Below are 10,298 nucleotides of genomic sequence, written 5' to 3'. Positions count from 1 at the left end.
AAATCGTCATTCGACCCCCAAGGGGGTCCCGACCCCCAGGTTGAGAACCACTGCTCTAGATCAAGGGTTTCATGCAAATCTTGTTCCCATCAGAGCATATAATTCAGTTTAATCGAGACATACATCAAAATTGTATTCGCTTATTATAGTGCCTGCACAAATGTTCCATGGGGGTCATCTTCACTAAGTCCCCCTTACAAGCTACCGTTTGCATATAATGATATATTTGAGTATATCTGTAGCGTTCGGAGGGAGGCAGTTGATATTTTTCTACCAGGGATCGTTCGGGTAGCATACCTATATTGTCACAAAGATCAGCTATCCGTATTAAACCCTTATTGGTCCACCATTCAAATGCGAGGGGGGAGAGGCCTGGGGTGAAGTCCTTATTGCTCAACAGAGGAGCTAACGGAGTGTGGGGTGACTTGAATTTCTGGGACCGTGACAGTCTATCCCAAATTCCTAGCAAGAAGGAAAGAGAGGGGCATAGTACTATTGGTCTCTCCTTCATTGGAAGCCACGTAATATGAGAAACTGGTTCAGGGCAACAGGAATAAGATTCCATAGTCATCCATATTGTTCTGGGTTTTTGGGAGTGAAACCTGGTGAGTTGGGCCGCGTAAAAGTATTTCAATAGGTCAGGCAAGCCAAGCCCCCCTTTAAGCTTTGGAGGGTACATTGTCCCTTTGTTCACCCTAGGCCTCTTGTCACCCCACATGAACTGGAGAATTTTATTTTGGAAGGCTTGGAGGTCTGTTCGGTTTAATGACACCGATATAGTGCAAAATAAATATAGGAGCTTCGGTAATATATTGATTTTTATCGAGTGTAGTCTGCCGAACCACGATGGGGGGTGGATCTGCCATCTGGCTAGGTCACCAATCAGTAATTGGAGGCAATCCGCGCTATCCCCAAAAAAGTGTCAGTGCCACAAAGTGCACAAAAAAACTGTCAGTGCCACAAGGTGCACAAAACAACCTGAAATGTTTGTTCTCTTGGGGGCACAAACAAAGTGACATATAAATATGACAAGGTGCTGCAATTATAAATAAGTTCGAATAGTCAACTAAAAGTAAAAGTGAAAAAGAGTAAAAATTAATGCGCAACCAGAAAAGTCGCTTAAACAGCGACTTTAAATTATATAGATATGTGAAAATATATATAATGAAAAAACCTAGGGGTGAAAGTGATATAACTATACTCCTAGGATAAAATGTAGCAATTCTCAATACACACGTGTAATGAAACAGTATAGTTGAGCAAAACCCCAAAAAGTGACTGTAAGTAATCATTCAAGTCCAACCAGAAAATGTAAAAAATTAAGAAAAATAAGATAAAAATTGGTTATAACTTGAAAGTCCAAAATAGCAAAAGATTGGAAGTCCTACAAGATGTAACAATGTAGCAAATAAACTTCAGATGTTCAATCAAAACATGGGAGCAGGGGTATGAATCTTCAGTTTAACAGCTTCCATCAAATAAGGTAGATAAATGGCCGCTTACCACATCAGATGGACCTCTATTACGGAGATCATACAAGCTCAGCACACACAGGATGGTTCATCAGGCTCCAGGCATGGAAATCACTCCTCAGCAGAGAAAAACTTTTTTTCACCTCTCCAAGGAACACCGAGAACTCCCCCGCATCAGCTGGATCCTTAGTGCACATACACCGTCTCCTCTCAGCTCAGCAAAAAGGGCGTTCAGTAGGCAGTAGTATTTAGAATAAAAAGAAGGGAAACTTCATGGTGCAGTATGTAAAAACACGTACCCTTTATTGAATGGGTTACTGACATCCAAAGAAGATTAAAACAAAACTCTCAAAAACAAACTACCAGCAGCGGCTCACGCCAGACCAGCTGGAGTATGATGACGTCAGAGTCCTTAGCTCCACCCGACACTGCGTTTCTGCGTACAAGGCGTCCACTGGGAAAGGAGGCTAAGGGTTCAGACTTCTCATCATTTAAATACAAAAAGCAGGAGAGATGACACCGGAAACAGGCAAAGATAACCATACGCCTGCTCGCTGTCACACATCCGCAAGGATCAGAACTAAATGGGTGAGCAAAATTCCTGCTACCTGGAAAGTAACACGGCAGCTGACACAGATATTCCCGATCCTCGCGTCTAATGCATAGATAATTTCAACATATATCATTATTGCACATAAATAAAGATATATAATATATCTATATACAAATTAGAAAATAAATAAAACTGTCAGTTATTATATTTCCTCTAAATAAAAAACCCTCTGTGCAGTTCCCTGAGTGTTATCTCTAAGGGAAAAGGGAAAAGGGAAAGAATATAGAGCAGCCCTTACTCCATTACTATTAAATGCAGCGAAAGCATTAATCCCGAGATATTGGAGAATGAAGGACCCACCAAGGATAAAGGAATGGTTTAATGAGGTAGATAAAATAAGAGTAATGGAGGAGTTAATAAGCTTTCAAGAAGATGCAGAAATAAAATTTCAAGAGACTTGGGGGAAATGGATACATTTTAACCTCCTGAGACCCGCGCTATAGTCGAATGACGGCTACAGCGCGGATCTCAAAATCCAACTAGACGTCAATTGACATCCGCCCCTTTGGGCGTTCCCCGCGCGCGCTCCAGAGCGCGCAGCGGGGAAACTCTGTGTTGGCCGTGTCCCTTGGACACAGCCAATTACAGATCGCCACGAACGGCCAATCAGAGTGGCCGTTTGCGATGCGATCTGTGCGGCCAATGAGAGATGATCTCATATGTAAACATATGAGATCATCTCTCATTGCCGGCTCACACAGAGACAGCGGTGCTGTCTCTGGAGAGGAGACCGATCTGTGTCTCTTGTACATAGGGACACAGATCGGTCACCCCCCCCCCAGTCACCCCCCCACCTACAGTTAGAACACTATATAGGGAACATATTTAATCCCTTCCTCACCCCCTAGTGTTAACCCTTTCAATGCCAGTCACATTTATACAGTAATTAGTGCATATTTATAGCACTGATCGCAGTATAAATGTGAATGGCACCAAAAATGTGTCAAAAGTGTCCGATGTGTCCGCCATAACGTCGCAGTCCCAATAAAAATCGCAGATCGCCGCTATTTCTAGTAAAAAAATAAATAATAAAAAATAATAATTCTGTCCCCTATTTTGTAGGCGCTATAACTTTTGCGCTTATTGCGATTTTTTTTTTTTTTTACCAAAAATATGTAGAAGAATACGTATCGGCCAAAACTGAGAAAAAAAATGTTTTTTTTTTTTAAATTGGCATATTTATTATAGCAACAAGTAAAAAATATTGTATTTTTTTTCAAAATTGTCGCTCTTTTTTGTTTATAGCGCAAAAAATAAAAACCGCACAGGCGATCAAATACCACCAAAAGAAAGCTCTACTTGTGGGGAAAAAAGGACGTCAATTTTGTTTGGGAGCCACGTCGCACGACCGTGCAATTGTCAGTTAAAGCGACGCAGTGCCGGAAGCTGAAATTTCACCTGGGCAGGAGGGGGGTATATGTGCCCAGTAAGCAAGTGGTTAAGCAATCCTCGATTTATCTGAAGATAATGGGGAGAGAAGAAAATTTACAGGCTGGCACTAAGGCCCCGTACACACGATAGAATCCATCCGCTAAAAAATCCCAGCAAATGGGTTTCAGCGGATAGATCCTATGGTGTGTACACTCCAGCGGATCTGTTTCCGCGGATATTTATCCCCTGGGATGGATTCCAGCAGATCGAATATTTGCTGACATGCCAAACAAATCCATCTGCTGGAATCCATCCCAACGGATGGATCCGCTGGTCTGTATAGACTCACCGGATCCATCCGTCCAAAGGGATCCCCCGCATGCGTCGTAATGATTAGACGCATGCGTGGAATTCCTTATATGACAGCGTCGCGCACGTCGCCGCGTCATAATCGCGGCGACGGCGCGACACGTCATCGCCAGAGGATTTCGGCGCGGATTTCAATGCGATGGTGTGTACACTCCATCGCATGAAAATCCGCCGAAATCCTCGAGAGGATTTATCCACGGAAACGGTCCGCTGGACCGTATTCGCGGATAAATTCTCTCGTGTGTATGGGGCCTTAGAAGGGGAAAGAAAAAAAATGTCTCCCTTCTTTCCTCTTTTTGCTCCTCCTCCTTTCTCCCCCCCCCTTTTTTTTTTACATAAAATGAAGTGATGGGGAGGACAGAAGGCCCACCCTTTCACTTCCTTAAAAAATAATGACACATATATGGACACAGGGATAGGTATGGGTTACACTATAAAAGGGGTAATCTCCCCAGGGTTTGGAAGGGAGGAGGAGGGTGAAAGGAGAGAGGGGAAGGGAAATCCCCCCCTTTTTTTTTTCTCTCTTGGTCTGATGACAAGAGACACATGGGTATATATATATAAAGGAATGGGTTGTGCGCAGGGGGGAGGTACGGACTGTATGGAAGTACTTGGAAAAAAAAACTCGCTCCTGCTCCCTTATTTTCACTAGAGTTTTTTTTTTTTGGTTCAATGGAGGGGGGAGGGAGGGGGGAGAGGAGAGGGGAATGTGCCCTAGTATAAAGAACACCATCATAGAGGTAGTATTATAAGGATGGACCTAGCTCTGTACCCACACAAATGTTTTTTGTATTTTTGTAGCATGTAGTTTGTATATGTTAATGTTACATGTATGAAGAACTTATGAATTTTATAACGATTGTTGATTTAAAAAAAATGTAAGAAAGTTTGTAAAGTTTTTCTTATGTGAAAATAATAAAAATAATTTAAACACAACTTGAGAGAGGCCTATACTCATCTCCAGGGAAGTTATTTTATTATTAAAACCACAAAGGTACAATAGCTGTGAATGTCACAGGTACATTGTAGCTTCTTTACAGCTTTTTTTTTTTTTTTTACTTTTCTTTCTCGTTGGTGTTTTGAGATATTATCTCCCATGGGTAAAAAGGTTAATTAGCAGCACAAGAGTATTCATTAGGGATTAATAAAGTCTTACAAGCTGTATCATGTAGACATAGAATCTAGATATGGTCTCTGAATTCTATACCTTGGAGACAAACACAATGTATATAAAATGGAGACCGCAGTTTAAATAATTTTGTTTTGATTGTTAGGAGGGATATCAGGTAAGCCATGTGCTCTATATATGCTAAAACGGATTTCCAGCATCTAAAAAAAAAAAATCAGCAGCTACAAAAAGTAGCTGACTTTTAAATATCAAACACTGACCTGTCCCACGGTCTAGCGATGCGGGCGCATGAAGCCCAGCTCCTCTCCCCCTCCTCTCCACGGCGCGGGCAATCTAACTGTGAGCGCCCTGCCTTTACAGCCGGGTACGCACTGTGTATGCTTAGGACCTGTGATGTGTCCCAGAAGGTTGCAGGGTAGGAGGGGGGAGAGGTGGTCTTCCTTCCAGTGCCGCGGCGCCAGGGAGGAAGTGGGGTGGAACTCCGCTTTAACGTTGGAAATAAGAATCTTGTACAATACTTCTCTAATCTACATGCTGGCAGCCTGTGACTGTCTGTAATGAATCTGAATCTCATAAACCTGATTGTCCATTTTAAACCCATGATGGAGTCAGTCAAACCTGAAATCTCAATTTTGAAACATGAGGCTCCAAAGTTTTTTTTTTTTGTAATTCCTTTATTTTCCAAAAGTTGCAATTAGGAAGAAAGTTTTAAAGATAATTGCACCTTTAAAAATTACAACATACAATTGAGCAAATTTATAGTAATACCTTGTGATTCTGTACAGTTACTACACATTTCTAAAGAGCCATTATATGTCAGTGTTGTCACTGTGTCCCTGCAAGAATATTGTGTAATGTTGCATGGAAAAGTTGCTGTTGAAGTAAAAATAAAGGGCCAGATTCAGAGACATTTGCCCTGGCGCAACGTATCAGAGATACGCTACGCCGCCGTATCTTACCTGGCGGAATTTCGAATCCAGGAAGATTTTGCGCCGTAAGTTACGGCGGCGTAGTATATTTCTCGGCACGTATTTCAAATTGGGCAGGTAGGGGGCGTGATTCATTTAAATGAAGCACGTCCCCGCGCCCATTGAAATGTGCATGCTCCGTTTTGAAATTTCCCGCCGTGCTTTGCGCGAAATGACGTCGCACTAACGTAATTTTTTGAACGTAGACGTGAGTTACGTCCTTTCTTATTCACGGACGACTAACGCAAAAAAAAAAAAAAAATTGACGCGGGAACGAAGGCCATACTTTAACATGGCAAGTCTATCAATACGCCACAAAATAGCAGCTTTAACTATACGCCGGGAAAAGCCAACTGGCGACGACGTAAGAGAATGCGACGGCCGCGCGTACCTTCGTGGATCGCCGGAAAAAGCTAATTAGCATCCCGACGCGGAAAACGACGCAAATTCCACCCAGCGGGCGCCAAAGTATTGCACCTACGATCTAAAGGCGTACAAAGCCGTACGCCTGTCGGATCGAAGCCAAAAGCCGTTGTATCTTGGTTTGAGGATTCAAACTAAAGATACGACGCGGCAAATTTGAAAGTACGCCGGTGTATCAGTAGATACGCCGGCGTACTTGCACTGTGAATCTGGCCCATAGTGTCTGCTGTTGCTGAACCCCTTCTGGAAATGCTAGTTGCCTGGTTGTTTTGTCACTTGCATGCAGGCTCTCTGAGTCAAAGTAAGTAAGCACACCAGAAGAGCCCGATGTCCTTCTGTATACTGTACATTTTATAGTAGATGTGTAGAACTATGTCACCACTATCTACATTTGCCATGGACACCTCAGTACGGTTGGCTCAGCATGAGGCACATGATTCCTATCTGACCTTGTGCAATGCAGGGGAATATAATTATTTTTATTTTTAGTTGCAGAACATGAAAAAAAAAGGGTCCATGCACACTGGCTTAAAAACACACAATTTTTCCACGCCACAACTGCCAGTCATGGCTACAAATTAGGTAAATAGGAATTAAAAGGTATAGGTTAATGTAATTAAAGCAGGGTTCCGGGCATAATTTTTTTTTTTTTGCAAGCTAAAATTAATCACATTAAATAGTCCCTAAAACATATTAATAGCTCCCCAATCATTCCAGAAATCATTGCAAACACTTGCCTTATATCCTCCAGCTCATGTTGTGGCCGTATCCATCATATGTGTGGGCATGTGAAGCCCAGTTCCTTTTTCTTCCTGGTTTTCAGGGAGAGGTGCATGCTGGGCGATTTTTAGGCACAGTAATGCCCAGAGAGACTCCTGGGAAATGAGTGTCATCATTTCCCAGGAGGCAATGGGGTCTTAGGACAGGAAGTTGAACCACCTAGGACCAGGAACTAGGGTTTTTTTTTTTACATTAAAGGCAAGCTGTTGATAGAAAGTTCATTTTTAGGGTGGAACACCACTTTAAGTGGCCCTGTAATCTATTTTTCATTAATGTGTTTCATACTGTGTTTTTCTGCCTCCTTGTGACATTCTCTATGAGGCTGACAGCAATAGAATAGAAAAAAAAATACTCAAACTGATTTTTTTTAAGTTTACTGTCACTTTAATATTTAACAGTTTGATCAATGTGTATTAACATACTAAAAAACATTTTTTCTGTGCATGTCTTCCATAATTCCATATACATGTGGGCAGCCATGTTGATCCTCACCTCTCATTGCTGATTGAAAACAATTGACTCTTTACAATTAGGATGGTTAGCCATAAAACTAGCTTAGCTGCGGAACAGTAGAATATTTTAATTGAAGGAGGGACTTTATTTACTCAAAATAATTATGTGATTTGGTAGCTGCAGGCATCATTTAAATATCCCCACTCAAAGTCCAGGGCGTCATATAACGGCCCAAGTGTGAAAAGTGGTTAAATTATGATTTTTAGAGAGCAACTGTCATCTCTGTCCCTCAGAGGCTCCTCCTAACAGCATGTCGCTCGTTAGCGCATGAGCACTGCAGTACAACTGATGGTGCCGTTTTTTTCCTACCCAAATTTAAGCTTTGCTGTACAGTGACTGTAAGGGGCTGATACCAAATCAAATTCAGGTACTTACACTGCTGGCATTTAAAACTCATTTAAGGATGTATTAATTAATACACAATGCATTAAAGGATCACTAAAGGATTTTTTTTTTTAGCTAATTAGCTTCCTTTACCTTACTGCAGTCCTGGTTTCATGTCCTCATTGTTCGTTTTTGCTTTGAAGTTGCTGTAATTCTGCTGTGATCTCCACACTTCCTGGTTGTCGGTTTCCTTATAACTATCGTACTGGGAGCTTTCTCTCTGTGGTCTAAGCTGTCATTACTGTGTGTCTAAAACTTAACAGAACCAATCAGATTCATTTTAAAAACAAAACACTGCTCTGGATTTGTTTGTTTTTGTTCTGTGGGTCTCTTTACTTCACAGAAACATGAAAACAGTTTAAAAAACGAAAGTTAAACTGTAGGCACATTATATGATTGAATTTAATCTATTTTTAATCATTTTTAAAAGGAATCAGTTAACTTTTATGTCTCTATACCCTGTAAACAGTCATTTCAGCAAAAAATTTCCTTTAGTGACCCTTTAAGTTGCGTTTTGTTTATTTGCCTATAGTTCAGGTTTAAACGATCAATTTATATTAACTAGGGAAGAAAATTTCAATGAAGAGAAATAAATGTACCCTGTTAATGACATTATAGTAGAGGATAGGGAAACCATTTTTTTGAGGCTTGGACCTTATAAAGATTTACACACATGGGTAAATATATAAAAATTTGTATTTATTGCAGCATTAAAAAAAAAACACAGATATACACAGACAGATTTTGCCACCGAGGGCATCCAATTGCTCTCTATGAACTGGACAAAAATATAGTGATGGTAAAAAAGGTTGAAACTTTAAAACCTTATTACGTATTATATATATTCAGATTCTTCTCGACATTTTCTGCGGATATAGTTCCACTTCTTCAGGAGTTTTTAGAGAACAAGCACAGAAATGTATTTCTACAGAAAAGAAAGCAATAATTATAGTAACAGCATAACAAAAGGCAACAATATGTACTTAAAGGGGTTGTAAAGGTTCGTTTTATATTTTCGAAATAGGTTACTTTAAGCTCGTGCATTGTTGGTTCACTTACCTTTTCCTTCGATTTCCCTTCTAAATGTTTTTTTCTTTGTTTTCTTTGTCAGAATTTCTCACTTCCTGTTCCTCCTCAGGAAGCTGTTCAGTAAGCTGTTCTAAATGACTTTTCACCGCTCGGATGATGGTGGAAAGCTTACTGAGGAGAAACAGGAAGTGAGAAATTCAAACAAAGAAAAAAAAACATTTAGAAGGGAAATGGAAGGAAAAGGTAAGTGACCCCACAATGCACTAGCTTAAAGGAACCAATTCAGAAAATAAAAGACGAACCTTTACAACCCCTTTAATTTCAAAGACCTTACCCTCGGTGTGACCGTGGATGTGGTACCACAGTATACGTCTATCCCGGCAAATATAGGAGCACTACAACAAGGGCCATAGATTCCCAGTCTGGTGGTGCTGAAATATGTCATCAGATAAGGAGCCAGGGGGAATAGTCTTGAAGGGATGTAAGTATTAATGTAGAATCACACACCGTATCAATGGATTGTAGAGCTGCATGATTCTGGTTAAAATGAGAATCAACATTTTTTTCCTTAGAATAAAGATTAAGATTCTCTGGGTGTGACATCATCTTTCACATTCTACATAAAATTAGGCTAACTTTACTGTTTATTTATTTTTTTCAGTTCATTAAGTGTATTTGTTTAAAAAAAAACATTTGAAAGATCACAGCGAAAATACAGTGTAACATAAAATATTGCAACAACTGCCATTTTATTCACTAGGGTCTCTGCTAAAAAAAATATATACAATGTTTTGTGGGTTCCAAGTAATTTTCTAGCAAAGGATACTGATTTTAACTTGTAAGCAACAAATGTCAGAAAAATGTTTAGTCTTTAAATGGTTAAACTGAAGGTCATTCCTTCAATCTAAGAACGAAATGTTACAATGTTTCTCTTTATCTACTATGTTGAAATAAACTGATTTGTCAGGTGTCAGAAGTTAGCAGAGAACTTCACTTGTTACATAGAATCGGAGAAATGCTGTTTTAAGATTGGGAGGGGAGTAGAATTTCGATTCTTTAAAGATTAATCGTGCAACTCTAATGGATTGTGGTGTCTTAGCTAGAAATGTAGATGGTCCTGTGGCTAAAATGTACTTCTTGATGAATATCATAAAACCACTGGGGTAGGCGTGGGGCTCAGCCCTATACAGTATATTATAGTAGAGGATGATAAAGGTGTAAAACACAGGCACAAATAAACTATGTAA

This window comes from Rana temporaria, chromosome 3 (assembly GCF_905171775.1).
Source record: "Rana temporaria chromosome 3, aRanTem1.1, whole genome shotgun sequence".
Taxonomy (NCBI): domain Eukaryota; kingdom Metazoa; phylum Chordata; class Amphibia; order Anura; family Ranidae; genus Rana; species Rana temporaria.
Note: the sequence above shows the minus strand (reverse complement) of the source record.